Raw genomic sequence first — 16,000 nt, forward strand, 5'->3', positions numbered from 1 at the left:
ATTTGTACACAGTTTTCTTCAGCGCAAATCTATGGTTTCGGGCTTGATGGCATTCATGGCCTTTTCTACAGCAATGATGGTATTTTCAATGCTGTAATCCTTCTAGACTTTCACAATGTTGTATCAGTGTTCTCTTCCATAACATTGACAGGCCTTTTCATGGAGTACTGTGTTTAATGAGCCTTGAAAGTCCTCATGACCACCTGATCTAGAGGCTGAATTAGAGATGTGTTTGGTGGCAAGTAGACTACTTTAGTGTTGAATTCATGGGGTTATGGGTGACCAGGGGTATTGTCCAATATCAAAAGAAATTTAAAAGGCAGTTCTGTATTGGTAAGAAATTTAAAAGACAGTTCTGTCTTCAGGGACAAACCATTGTGGAGCCAACCCAGATAAAAGGTTCTTGTTGTCCAAGCTTTCTTTTTGTACAACCAAAAGACGGGCAGCTGGTGTTTGTTGGCCTTCAAAGCTCAGTTAGCAGCTTTATAGGTAAAGGCAGTCCTTATCCTAAACCTGACTGCCTTTGCAGAAAATAATAGTTAGCTTATCCTTTCCTGGCTTAAATCTTGATGCTTGCTTCTCTTCCTTACTTAAACTTGTTTTTTATGGCATCCTCCCTACCCCGCAGAATAGGGAACATTTGTCTGCATTAAAAACCTGTTCAGGCAGATATCCCTCCTGATGGTTTTTTTAATCGCTTCTGGGAACTTGTCTTCTAACTCTTGGTCAACAGGAGCTGCCTCTAAAAAAAAAAAAAAAAAAAAAAAAAACACAACAACAAAAAAAAAACAGAAATAAAACAGGAACTTCTGATATTTTGAATGTTGTTTAAGTTTATTTATCATGAGAGACCAAGAGAGTATGAGTAGGGAGAGGAAGAGAGAGAATTCAGAGCAGGCTCTGTGCTGTCAGCTCAGCATTAGATTCAGGACATAGGGCTCGATCTGACAAACTGTGAGGACATGACCCAAGTTGAAACCAAGAGTCAGACACCTAACCAACTGAGTCACCCAGGTGCCCCTGATATCTTGAACTTTTTAAGCCAAACCTCTTTCTAAAATTATCAAATCATATTTTGCTGGTATTAAATGATCCACTTTATCTAGATCCTTCACCTTGTTTTTGCTTAAAGTTGTCATAAAATGAATTTAGTTATTCTCTAATTACATTCTTCTATAGCTATGCCTTTGTTCTAGCAATTCTGCACCCACATATAAGCTGCTTTTTCAATAGGAGATGAAAAGGTATTTCACAAAAAGTGCAAGATGTTCACGCCTGCTGTTAAAGCTGCAGTGATAGCTTCACAAATTTACTTTTCTTCTCCATTCATCCACCCCCAACAGTGGTCCTTATGCTGGATTCACTTATCTTGAAATGACAGGCAACCTCAGCTGCAGATGTCAATCGATGGTACATATCAAACGATTCGACTTTCTTGTAATGTCATGACTTCCTCTGCTTCTTGGGAGCACTTCCAGAATCACTAATAATACTTTGTATGGGTCTCATGGTATTATTCAGCGTTTATGGTCTTGCACTAAACATGATGAAAAATATGTGAGAACCATGAGAGATCACTTTTTACTGCTATATGTAATTTACTAGAGAGACAAACTGCTCACATGGAGATGATTAGTGTCACATGGCATTTTAAGTGGATGCTCACAGTGCTTGAGTTCACTGCAATGGCAACGGGAGATGGCTATGAAATTATTGCAGTAGGACAGTATGTACTACAGTTAATCTTAGGCAGTTGTAATTTAAAACTGCATCTTTACATTTGTTTACATTTCTCTTGGTTGCAGATGGCACCTTGTATGGTCTATGTATGAGTAAGTTTTGATAAATTTTAACTTTTTATAATTTGTGTATAAATTAAGATAGTAAATGATAAGATACATTAGTATCTACATATGTTTCTTTTTTAAATGCATATTTCTTTATTTTTTTTTACAAATAGTTTATTGTCAAGTTAGTTTCCATATAACACCCAGNCCGGAGGCCACGCCGGCTCCGACAGGTCCAGGGGTCCCTGAAGATGGACGGTGTCGGCGAAAGAGAGTGAGAGAGCCCCGAGATTCTTTCTGATCACCAGGCAGGCATCTCTGTCCTGTCATTTTTGGTGTCTTTATTTATAGGTCAAATGATAACATGACATCAGAAAAAGGAATTTTTACAATGGATAACTCTTTGTGATAAGATGCTTTGAAAGTGTACAGAAGCAGGTTTTACAGAAATATTCTTGAGGAACTATTCCAGTTATAGTGAGGTTAAGTAAATCTTATAACTAGAGAATTAGGGTATTCTTAGTAAAAGACAGGATACATATTTGTTCTTAGTTAATAACGCTAAGGTTAGGTCATAAGTTAAGTGTATAGAGGGGCTAAGAGTCATTCTGTCTCTCAAATGTATGTTTTTGAGTTGGTTAATAAGTTGTTTGTGGAAACCTATTTGATGCTGAATGTGTGAACACCATGGAGGCCCTAAATGTGTCAGCCTTTTGTTTGTGGGTAATGCTTTAGCTACTCTTATCTATCCTCATCCTAGCCACCTGTAAGGGAGGGTGTTTGCAGAAAGTAGGCCTTGGGGAAGGGACTGCCATACATCACCAATTAGGAGAAGGTGTAAGTATTAACTTAAGTTCTGCCCTTATCTGTACCTTAACTCTAAATTAGGCTCTTTGTCTCGGGGCCAGGCTCAGTTGTAATTCTTGTGTTCTTAACCCCCTAAGTCTTGGATCTGCAAGGCCCTTAGGAAGAGCCTTTTGACAATCATCCATAGAGCTTTCATCTAAAATCTCTCTTGCAAAGGCAGGAATATGCTTTTCCTTATGAGGTATCTGTGTTCGGAATATTGGTCTGATATGGAATATTGTGAGGCCTGGTCAATACCAGCACAACATGAGCCAGTAGTAGCAGGAGATACCAGTTTTCATTTCTCATGGCAGTAGCTGTGCAAACACTGCTATTTCCTTGCAGTCCTCCATCCATAGAGGCCGGAGCAGCTCCCAGCACTCCTCTAGGGTTTTGATGGTTTCCTGTCTCCCATTCAGGTCTTTATTCATTTTGAGTTTATTTTTGTGTATGGTGTGAGAAACTGATCTGGTTTCATTCTTCTGCATTTTGCTGTCCAGTTCTCCCAACACCATCTGTTAAAGAGGCTGCCTTTTTTCCACTGGATATTCTTTTCTGCTTTGTCAAAGATTAGTTGGCTGTATACCTTTGNCTGAGAGTGTGCATGGTAGGATCTCAATTCTTTTATATTTATTGAGGGCTGCTTTATGTCCCAGTATGTGATCTATCTTGGAGAATGTGCCATGCATACTTGAAGAAAGTAAATTTCCTGGCTTCAGGATGTAAGTTCTAAATATATCTGTCAGATCCATCTGGTCCAATGTGTCTTTCAAGTCCATTATTTCTTTAGTGATTTTCTGTCTGGTTGACCTATCCATTGCTGTAAGTGGAGTATTGAAGTCCCCNCTATTATCTACATATGTTTCATGCATTCATATTATACCAACTTTTTCTTAATTCTTTTTGATAGGTCTAGGCTACACAACTCATATGCAAGTTTTTTCAAATTGTTGCAAATCTCCAAAAAGTTTTCTAATGTATTTATTCGAAAATAACACTGCAAGTAATGGGACCCACATGGTTCAAACCTCTGTTCAAGGGTCTGCTATATATTGCTAGAATATGGGGGAGGAGCTACTGTTTACTAGTTGGGGACTTAAGCAGACCTTGTATTCCCTGAGGCCCCTACTTTAGAAGATGTTTGGAGCTGTAAGATTATTTCCAACTCTTCATGCTCCTTTGACTCTTCATCTGGCCACAATGGAAAAAGAATGAAGACTCCATCTGTGCTCCCTGCCAGAGATTGATCCATTTTAAGGTTCCTGTGTAAAGGTGAATAGAAAGGGAAGCTGATGTATCAACTTAGAAATACAGGGAACTCTGATGTACTCTTGAGGTTCTGAGAGTAGCTTTATTCACTACTCATCTCTTGGCCGGAGGCCATAATAGAAATGGGTTTGTTGGGATGAATGAAGTTCTTCCTTGCTATTGTTCTGGGAAATCATGAGAGGGCCTGAACCAGGCTAGAAAATCAAGCATTCAAGCAGTACCTGCCCCACAGTGAGTGTTAGGTAAGTATTTCCTGATGAGTGGCGGGGGTAGGGGGGAGAAGAATCCTCCCACTTCTCATCTCTGTGAGCAGACCTCAAACCACATAGCCTAAAATCCTCCAGGAGCCATTTGTTGCTTATTGAGATTCTAGGCAGAGAGTGCAGGATGGACCCTTATCTTTAGAAATCCACACCTAATTGATATCCACAGTCACCTGCATTTTGTTTAAGTATTCTTTCTTTAATTTATTCCTTCATTCTGAATTCATCAAGAATTTATTGTTTCAGTGCAGATGATTCAGTAATCCCCAAGATGGCCACAGTGCTTACCCTCATGGAATTTATACTCTAGCTATATGGCTTTACCCTGTCTGGACTTTGTAAATTATGGCCAGCTCAGAGAAAGGTGTTTCTCCCTGTGCTGTGAAAGATTACCATTATATTTTATCTTTGGGAGTAACAAGTGGCATTTCTTCTTCTGTAAAATAGGCATGATAACTATTCTACACAACCCACCAGATTAATGTGGATAAAAATGCCATTTGATAAATTAATCAAAAGTGTCATGTAAATATGGGCATCATTATCATATCTGCATTTAATTATTACTCATTTCAAATGAATATTCTTTGACACTCTCCACTCCATATACTACATCCACTCATAATTTTAACATACCCTTACAGGCAATACCAGTGTCTCCTTCTCCTGATGTATCCTCCAGAGTAAGTAACCATCCCAGGCACAATATAAGCAATTGAGAATGCAGAAAGGAAGAAGAGAAAAGACCATCCTACCCAGATTCTATCACAAGTAGTGTTCACTCCCTTGATGAATCTTAGCACTATTCACTCTTCAATCTCTCATGTTCCTGGTTCTTGTATTTTTCACTGGGCTCCACAAACGTTTGTTATATGTTTTCTTCCAGAATTTTCCTCAGTTTATCTCCCTGCTCTACAGTTCCAGCTGTAGTCCCTATTGCCGCAGGTGCTACTTTATTGTGTGAATATGACTGGTTTTAGTCAACAAAACACCTTCCCCCGCTTGAGTAGAGAGAATTCCTGAAGCTAAATTAATCAGATTCATTTCCAAAAACCCATGAGATCATGAGCGTTGTGATTGTGCCTAATTAATCAGTCAATGCATATTTCAACAAAAAATGCTCTAATACCATTCTACGTGGTATCTTCTTCCCACCCCGCAACTTAACACTATAGCCATTTTATAGCATCACTAAGTCACATTTTATGCAATATTAGAAGAACAAAAAAACAAAGAGCACCTGGGGGGCTCAGTGGGTTGAATGTCTGACTCTTTGTTTTAGCTCAGGTCCTAATCTCCAGTTTATGGAATTGAGCCCCATGTCTAGGTCTGTAAAAACAGCGCAGAACCTGCTTGGGTTTTCTCTCCCCCTTTTTCTGCCCCTCCTACATTCTCTTTCTCTCAAAATAAATAAACCTAAAAACAAATACAAAACACAACAACAAAAAAAAAACACAAAACATAACAAAAACAATAGTATACCAAACTAATATTGTACTTTTGGGTTTGTGGATTCAATAATTTACTATTTTAAATTAAGCTGTAATGAGAAATTTTGGTGTTATTGATTCTTGCCTAATATTTTTTTTTTGTAGGATAAAAATTATTAATTTGACTCCCTGGATAAAAGGTGTGCATGTTTTATAGAATTTAAGGTGCTCCTTGCTGAATTATTTTTCAAGTATTCTGTTTTGAGTGTCTTATTTCTTTTTCTAACTTAATGGCTATTTGATTTTTTAATTATATTTCCAAGTGGTAAAATGTTCTTGTTGTTCTTTATTTTTTTTTTAGATTTATTTTGAGAATGAAAGAGAGAAAGTGAGGGGAGTGGGGGGGGGGCGGTGTGAAGAGAAAAAATCTTAGGCTCTGTATTGCCAGTGCAGAGCTTGACATGGAGCTCGCACTCACGAACAGTGAGATCACCACCTGAGCCAAAACCCAAGTCTGATGCTTAACTGACTGAGCCACCCTCTTTTTGCTCCTCTAGTTACTTTTAAGTTGCTGATCAGACATGGTCAAAGTCAAGTGAAGAAACTTGAAGCAAAATGTAGAAACACCTTTAAAGTTTGTCACATTGATATGAGTTTTAATCACATGTGGATCTATCCAGATCAGATCCCTTATCTTGTCATGATGTTGTCCAAACAAGCATATTTTATTTGAACCTCCTTAGACTCAACAGTTGGAATGGAATTCTTTCTCCTGGTTTTGAAACAACATAACTGTGTGTAGTATTTTTTTTTTTAAATCAAATTAGGTTTGCTTATTTTATTCTAAGTATCTCCCAAGGACAGGAGGCAGTTGGTACTGGTGGTGGTGGTTGTAGTGACTAACTTGAAGTCCTAGTCTTAGCCTTTATATTAGGTTTTTAGAATGCTCACTTTCCAGAAATGTGACAGTGACTATAATATAATATACAGTTACTTTGTATATAGTGTTTCTCTTTCTGAACCTTCCTTACCACCATGTGGTTCAACAGTCTTGGATAGAAAGGAAAATTGGAAAGAACCTGTTCCATGATGATTTATGGTAACTATCCAGTTTTTCAGTTGCCCTCCCTCCTCTTTCCTCTGTTTAATTACTTTTGTAATTAGAGGACCTGAGAAAACAACTTGTTACTGCTTTTAACTTTATTTGGAGAGAGAGATAGCATGTGTGTGCATGGGGAAGGGGCAGAGAGAGAGGGAGAGAGAATCACAAGCCGGCTCTGTGCTGTCACTGCAGAGCCCAAGAGGGCTCACTCTCATGAACTTGACTGTAATATCATGACCTGAGCTAAAACCAAGAGGCAGATGCTTAACTGACTCAGCCACCCAGGCACCCCAACGGCATCTGTGTCTACTCACATGCCACAGTTACTAGATTTGCATGGGATTAAATAGTAGCATTAAAGTCCTGTGATATTCATTAGAGCAGGAAGAAAACATAAAATAATTGTAAGCTTTTTATTGATGATAAAGTCTGAGGCATAAGTTGTGTCTTAAGGAAAATTTCTTGGGTAAGTCTGTGGCAGACCCTAAAGTAAATTTCAGTTCATTTTGGATTTTAGTTTAAAGCTTTCTTTTTATTCTCAATTTTCTGTTACTTGAGTGAAATAATTCTTTATCCCCTATTTCTTTCAAAGGCTTCATTTTTTTCCCCTTCCTCATTTTTTTCTCACATTCTCTCCACCATGCACCCCCACCTCTGCAATCATCTCGAGAAACTCAAAAGAGTTGAAATGTAGAAAAGTGTTGGTTTCTGGGGTACATCACTTATTATCACGTTGTGGGGCACGTCGGTGGCTCTGTCAGTTAAGCATCCAACTTGGTTTCGGCTCAAGTCATGATCTCAAGGTTTNTTTGTGAGTGTGAGCCCCGCATTGAGCTCACTGCATCAGCACACAGAGCCCACTTCAGATCCCCTCTTTCTGCTCCTCCTCTGCTCACACTCTCTCTCTCCCTCTCTCAAATATAAATATTTTTTTAAAAAATTAAAAGAAAACAATGATTTTATTTACGTTACTCCCCATTGAAAAAAACAATAGTATTTTTTCTTTTAGAAATTCTGCAATTTATGATTATCTCTTTTTCATTGTGACTCATGGGGAAAAAATGTGTCCTCTCCTGTTCACAGTCTCATTTGAAAAGGGAAGATAGACTTGAGGTGGTTAAATCACCCAACTAAGCTCTCCACCTAAGTGGGCAGAAACCCAAACCTAAGGCTACTGAGAGATTTTTAATTTTAATTACTAAACTATATTACTTTTCTGTGGTTTAAGGTTATTTAGATGGTGATTAATCATTATCATGATATTGATATTATTGCATTTACAGATACTGATTGAGCCAGAATAGATACATTAGTTCTACTTGGCAGACTCTGCTCTAGACATAGTGAAAGCTAAGAAGATAAACACTTGTCAAATTTTATTTTCCAAGAGGGTGTATTTTCTCTGGTAGAGAAGATAAAATTAAAACAAAACAAACAAAACAACTCTATAGCAAGCTAAGTGATAAATAATAGAAAAGAATATATAAAATGCTATGAAGCTCTCAAGTAGTGAGGATTTTCTTTTGGATAGTATGAACTTTTATAGTTAGTATGAATTTGAACAATAAAAAATGTACAAGACAAATGTGAAACTAATCCTAAAAGAGTCTGTAAGAGCCTTGGGGAGGATATATTCTATTTAAAATATTACCATTAAACAAACTTGGAGCCCTTTATTTACTTTAAAAGCTAATTATTAGATCTGTTAAGAGATTTGTACAGATAAAATGAGATGTTATTTCAGAGATAAGGAGGAATTATAAAATTCTTAATTCACTTCCAGGTCAGTGATCTAGTAATTAATACTTAAATTAGCAATGACAGTACCAAAGACCTGGTGACGTTTTAAGAAAACTTTAAAACTCTTTGATATAGCTTTTTTTTTTTTTCATTTTTAATGTTTATTTTTGAGAGAGAGAGTGTGCACATGAGCACAAGTGGAGGGGGGAGCGCAGAGAGAGAAGGAGACACAGAATTTGAAACAGGATCCAGGCTCTGAGCTGTCACACAGATGTGGGCCTTGAACCCACAAATTGTGAGATCACGACTGTTGCGGACGAAATGACACAAAGGACAAGACACACACAAAAGACAGACACAGACACAACTCTGGCCGGAGGAACAATTCTACGCAAGCCCCTGTTGCGGTTTATTTTATACCCCGGTAACTGGATACAAACTGAAATCTACAAGATGCATTCCTTTACCAATTAAGGGCAAGTAGCCGAACACATTTCAAGGACAGATGGGAACAAAGGGAGGAAGCGACCACAACATGTTTACTAAGAGGCCTGCTCACAATTCCAGCCTCCTCCTTACTTCTAAGGAAGGCATGTTCCCTCATTTGCGAGCGGACCATTTAACTTGGATATTGTGTGCAGGCCTCCTGGCAGAGCATCCTCTTTGCAGGCATGCTTTGCCCAGGCAGGGAGCCCCGTGTGCAGGCACATCCCCGCGTCCCTAACTACGCTTTCTTGTGGTCACTGTCGGACTCCACAACAACCTACCTGAGCTGATGTTGAACACATCCAACTGAGCCACTCAGGTGCCCCTCCTATAGCTGTTTTTAATCATACCTGGAAATTACTATCTAGAAACTACAAACAGATGAAAATGGACACCACAGATATAACCAAAGTATATCTTAATCCTGAGTTATTCCCCAGTGCCTTCATGGGGGAAAGGCCCATCTTTATCAGGAGATCTTTCTGATTTTCAGAAAATATCTGGCTGTTAATTAGAATCTGTAGCTCTTCAAGGTAAAGAGCAAGAAAAGATTTTTACTTGACGTTTTGTCCTGTGAACAAAGCACAGTGAAGACACAACCATTACTTTTAAATATGGTAAGCTGCCCTCCCCCAGCTTTTTTTTTTTTTTTNATCCATCGTAAGCAGGCTCAACACTCTGTGGAGCACAAAGGTGGTGAAATTTTTGACGGTTACATTTGACTGAAATTTGGATTTAACTTTCTAGTAATTCTCTTCCTAAGGCATGACCCCAAATATGAGTTTATACATGCTAATCAAGCCTTCTTTATGGTGGAGACACTAACATGAGGCAGCCTAATTATACTGATTCTGTCCACCCCCCCAGCACTCCCACCCCTGCCTCCTTAGTGCTCCTGACTTCCCCTCACCAGCTTCACAGTGAGGAGTCTGAAAAGGGGAAGTTACATGAATGGGTGTGATTTTACTAGCCAGTATGCTCTCTGGAGGCTCTATCAGTGAGATAGCTGAAGATATGGACAATGAGCTTAGACTGCCTGGATTAGAATACCAATTCTGCCTCTTACTAGGGTCAATGCCAAGTCCTAATGTTCTCTGAAGCAGTTAAGAGTGTATGTGATCTTTGCAGCCACTCATCTCCAAGCTTATGGCTGTGGGGTCCTGTAGGCTTTTCTTGGGTTAAGGCAGAACTTTGTGAGAAGGGAATCCAAGAGAAATCTAAGTCAGGGTAGATAGTCAAATGCTGTGTTTGGTAATCTATGAACCAGTGGATCTGACTGGTGGAATCTCTGGGGAAGACAGTATTGATCAGGAAGTATCATCCATTGAGCATTGAGAACTGGTTTCTGTAGTCCTCACCATTATTTTCCTTTCTGACAAGCTTGTACTAGGTTTTTCCCTAGGCTATAGGGGCTCTAGCCATGTGAGTATTCTCCAGTGTGTCCACATAACCAAACACCAGGCTGAGGAATACAACCATGGAAAATGAAGGAGAGAGCATTTCTGAGTACTTTCCAGATGAATCAGAATTAATCTCTACTTGAGGGACCTCAGAGAAGTAGAGTTCTCTAGAGGATCCAGGTGTGTGTGTGTGTGTGTGTGTGTGTGTGTGTGTGTTTATATTTATAGAATCCAAACCCTAAAGTTCTTACCTTCCAGCCTAGTTCCTGTAATGAGTGTAGTAAAATGGTTCTAGGTCTTCTTGACAGCTAAAGAAAAAGAATTGGACCAGTGTTTGCAGGGGAAAAAATGAGTCATGAAGAAGTCTGGTCTCAGAATATTCTGGAATGTGCATCAAATTGTTTATACTGAGATTGGATCCCCTTCCTTACAGAGACGTTGGATTAGGTGAGACTTTCTGCATGGGTTGTGCTGGGACCTTGAAAGTTTTTTTAAAGATAAGACTGATCAGCATAGATTTCAATCTTGATTTCCTTGAATCCAACAAACGATGGTAGTGAGAAATCTTTTATGAAAAATGGAGTTTATATATTCAGATGAGAACTTACTTTATGTTTATCAGCCTGCAGGTCCTGAAGCTTGGGATTGATATTACTGAAAACTAGGAGAACATGAGAGTCCATCCATATCTTCCAGACTTTGGTTTACCTAGGGACTGAAAATTCTAGAATAGTGAAGAGTGAAGGTTAGGGAGTGTGGTAAAAGGTATAAGGAGAGAAACTACAATTCCACAACTTCTCTATTTCTATGACTTTTCTCTTTGTCTTAAACTATTTGCAGATTAGATATTTGAGGCAAGAGTAAAGTCACATAAAACTATTCAGTCATAAAAACTATTATCCACATTTTGTATTCTCTTCAAGTCTCAGAAAACAGTTGTTTCCATTAAATAGCATTTAATTCTACATTATAATTCTAGACACCAGTAGTCTTATATTTTGCTTTGCCTTTGTATGGTTATATTCATGTTTCTGTTAGATATTTATTAAATGCAAGTTATATGATACCTTACTCATTCCTGATTTATACTTTGTTCAGAGAGAAATAAAATAGCTCAGACAATCATGATGGATATCCTGGTGAGAAGTAAGTAGGTATAACCAATAATATTAGATAATCTCTCCTAAGAAAATACCAAATACACAACCAAAAACTTGTCTAGAGTCTGAGCTGATGAATAAGAGATGTACTCAAGAATGCATTCTGAGTGTTATGCAAACCAATTTATTCTTTAGATAAATTATAAATACATGGGAGAAATATTACATTGAGGTTTTGTTATAACTACAGGATTCCTAAAACCTTTAATATGGGAATGTGAATTAAAAATATTAATTTATTTCTGGGCCATCTTGCAGGCTGACTGTTCTCTAAAACACATTGGAAATAGCTTGTTTAGACCGTTGTTTTGTTGTTGTTACATTCAAATTCGTAAGTGGGGACCTACTCATCAATAGTGATTCCATCAGAGTGTCTTGAAATGAATCAAGAATAGTTCACTACCCAACAGTTCTTGTTTGCTCTTTCTCCAACTTAACTTGCTAACTAACTATGCCTTTTTAAGGGTATATAGTTATAATTGTTATATTCTTCCAAATACCAACTTGTCACACTTCCCTTACATTTAGGAGTATCCAAGTGACCCAATTCTTCACAAAGAGAAATGAAGAGACTACTGTTAGGAGGGTTCTGGAGAATATTGTAATTTCTAATAGAAGACAAATGTGAAAGGGGAGCTCTTAGACGTTCTCTCTTTCCCCTCCTTTTTGTCTTAAATGTCTTCGGCATTGTATGAAGCACCATCTTGGGAAGAATGGAACAAGCCAACAAGAAGGCAGAAGATAGGGCGGGGTTTACATCCTTGAGGCACTGGACTCATTTTGGAACCAGTTTCTTCCAAATTACTTGTTACATGAATGATGAATGTCCTTAGGTTTAAACAGCCATATTTCAACTTCTCTGAGTTGGAGTGAAAACACTCTGACTGATACATAACTTAGTTCCTTTTAATCTTAATTTTTGTCACTTATCTCTAACTTATTTCTTTCATTTCAACTAAGATTTAAAATATTTGGAGGAAACAAGGGTCTTTCTTTGAATATTTTCATAAGTGACCAAGTTTGTTTCCATTTGGTTTCTCTTGACTGGTCAAACCAATGAGGATTTTTTATACGAGTTCCTCCTTCCGACCCAATATGCCTCAAGGTGGCCTAGGTTAATTTTTTTTTCCCCCACTCAGTATACCTGGAAGGAACTTGAAGTAACTGTATCTGTTCTATGAGAGTTTGAGAGGCTGGGGAAAAAAAAAAAAATAGAAGCAGAGCCACAGGTGAATTTCATGTGCCAATCTACCTAGTACCCAATAGTATACCTAGTGTTTTTGACATCAGAATGTATATTTTTTTTTAGCAGTCCCCTCTTTTAGGTGACAATTATTTTATTAATCATTACATGAAACAAGCAATGAAACCAATGGCCAAAATAGAAAGCAGAGAGTGTTTTCTTTTGTTGAATGTTCTATGTATCCTAACAGGAAAAAAATACAAAAAGGAAAAAGGGAAAATGAATGAATTACTACTTCTCTACCACCATAATTTAAGGTTTGACTGAAATGCCAATTAACCTACAGTGTAACATTAGCTTCAGGTGTACAATATAGTGATGCAACACTTTGATACAACATCGGTGGTGGTTCTGGTGTGGTGGTGGTGGTGTTTAACTTTTTTTTTTTTTTTACTTTCTAAACTCATATCTACAAATGAATATATGTTAACATGGAATAATAACATTACAGTTTATTTTTTCAAGCTTTGGCTCCTGCACATTTGTCAATGAGCGATTATTTTTGTTTGCAGATTCTTGTTCAATAGTCTATAATCCCACTTAGTATTTAGCTACCTTTTCTCATATTTAATCTGAGAGGCTTTTAATTTCAAAAAGTTTCTTGTACATGAAGTAACAAATATATAATTAGGAAAATCATTAAACCTAAGGATAAGTTTGTCATAGATTTAATAAAATCTCAAACTACAAAGAATTGCATGTTTTTGGCTCTTTGAAATTCTTCTAAGTAGCTTTGAAATGTGTCTGCAGTTAAAAAGTCTCCAATTAAATGTGCTTTTCAGAAACACATAAGTTTATTTTTGATAATGTATGTAATTTGTCTTTCTGCAAATATTGATAGAAAATGATGAAATAATAGCAAACATTGATATCTGATGCATTTGTTTAGAATAAATGTCTAGTTTTGGGGGTTAGTAGTCCATGCACACCAATGTTGCTCATTTGAGGATATTTTTTTTTCCCAGTGTGAATGATTACTTACTAGGACCTTTTAAGTCATTGCCAAGGTGTTGGTTCACAAACTTAGGAGCTTCACAGGTGGAATCTGAAACAGGCCCCTATACATAGAGGGCCAGGAGAGACCAAAGAAAGAGGCAAGCTACTCCAGGTTGCTAAGTGGCAGTTTTAACAAGCAAGGGAACTTACATACAAGGCATGTCCTGGGCAGCTGCAAAATGGGTAGATTTCCATACCTTTTGGCCAAAATTTTAAAAGTTGATTTAGAGATCTCAACTGGGTTCAGGCCCGTATAACCCGCAGCTGTCTGAAACTTGCATCCTTGAAAATGGCTCTCACTTTGGGGAAGGTGAGCAGAGTATAATTCCAAGGATGGAGCTGGGGGTGAGGAGCTTCTGATGGCAAAACCTGGCATTTGCTTATCTTCATTCCCACTTGGGGAAATCACCCTCCCTAAGGAATATGGTGAGAGAAGAAGAAGAAAGAAAAAAAAAACACCTTTAAGATAAGGAAGACAACCTGGCTATGTGCAAGTAGTTGACATTCCCAGGACTCTGTATATCTGTAAGTGACATCCCTCGTGACCTGTAAACATGAGCCCACCCAATTAGACCATACGTTTGTATGTTACCATGTATGTGAGACAAAGAAGTAGAAAATTTATAAAAGGCTACACCTCACCACTCTGGGGGCTCAGTCATTTGGGTACAAACCAAACTGAGCCCATGCCAGCAAAAATGAAGCTACTCTCTGGACACAAAGGCCTCAGTGACCGGTCCTTCTCAATGAGAATCCTGCTACGCTGCACTCTTGCTCCTCAAAGTCAATTTTGCAATAGTAAGTCACTGTCTGTTCTCTTATTTCTATCTTATTTATTTATTTATTGCAGATAGCTACATGTGGAAATACATTTGGTGGTTGTGGGGGGAGTATAGGGATTGTAAGAAATAGGCAAAACTGTGGGACAGATAAAAACTGTGGAATACAAAAGCAGAATCAGTTTAGCAGTTTGTGTTACTTCCAATGATAACCTTATTTAAACAAATATTGTATGAACTTCAAAACTTTGGGTTTATTTCTAAAAAGCTTATATATTTGTGTGTGTGTTTCATTTTCTTAACAGAGATTTGACTTCATTGTAGGATTTACGCATCTGCCATTTATTATCTCCCACCAACACACAGATCCATCATTCTAAGTTAAAAGCTAAAGTAGTTCTGCAGGCTAAATGCAATTTCTTTTTAGTGACTTGATTTGCATAACAATACCTGTAAACATTGACTGGTTACAAATTAGGAAGAGAAAGAAAAGGAACAGGAAGAGACCTTGTTTGCCACTGGGGGAAGGAAATTATTTTGAACTTTTTAATCAATAAATTTGTTGTAGATTCGGAAAAATGGAATTTCTTGGGGTCAAATGGTTTAACACAAGGTTCATGAGATCAGTAAGTCTATATTATGTTGCTAAATAAGCCTTGTTAAGAAAGGAGAGAGAGAACCCTAAAACAGCAGGATATACTCAAGAAAAAAAAAAAAANAAAAAAAAAAAGTAACAGATAAGGAAAGCAGTCTTTGGTACTGGTTCCATCATCATCATTGACCAGCTCTGTGATAAGACAAATCACTTTACGTTATTGAAAACCAGTTTCCTCAATATCATATGAAAGATCTGGACTGGACAAAATTGAGTCTTTTCCAGACCAACATTCTATGAAGTGTTCATCTTCCTGTCCTAAAAGTTCCAAGCAAGGCAGTTGCAACCTTGCTCTAATAGGCGTCTCTCAACCTGTGGAGTCAGTTTGCATCTTGGATACACCCAAGTAACTTAGGATATGAACTAAAGGGGACTTGCATCATAAGGGAGAATTTAAAGTGGGCCCAATCTATGTGTCCATTGCATCCATTGCATCTGTTGCACTTAATTATTTATTGTCAGACCTTGGTTATCTTATTTGACCTCTTGGGCTTCAGTTTTTTACTGGTGAATGGGGACCAGGAGGTGGTGGATATCAACTGAGGCACACCATAGAAATAACATCTTCTTCCATGGATACTTTGTTTCTAAGACCTATCCCTATAGTAATAACTGCTCATGTCACAAAGCTTCCGTGTGTGTGTGTGTGTTTAAAGAAATACTGACGTTTTCAACACCAGGTTTTTTTAAATTTTTAAAGGTTTTTTAATAATTTTTTTATTTATTTCTGAGAGAGAGAGAGAGAGAGAGAGAGAGACTGTGCGAGCAGGGGAGGGTCAGAGAGAGAGGGAGATACAGAATCCGAAACAGCCTCCAGGTCTGAGCTGGCTGTCAGCACAGAGCC

The sequence above is a fragment of the Crocuta crocuta genome, unplaced genomic scaffold (genome assembly GCF_008692635.1).
Source record: "Crocuta crocuta isolate KB4526 unplaced genomic scaffold, BGI_CrCroc_1.0 scaffold328, whole genome shotgun sequence".
Lineage (NCBI taxonomy): Eukaryota > Metazoa > Chordata > Mammalia > Carnivora > Hyaenidae > Crocuta > Crocuta crocuta.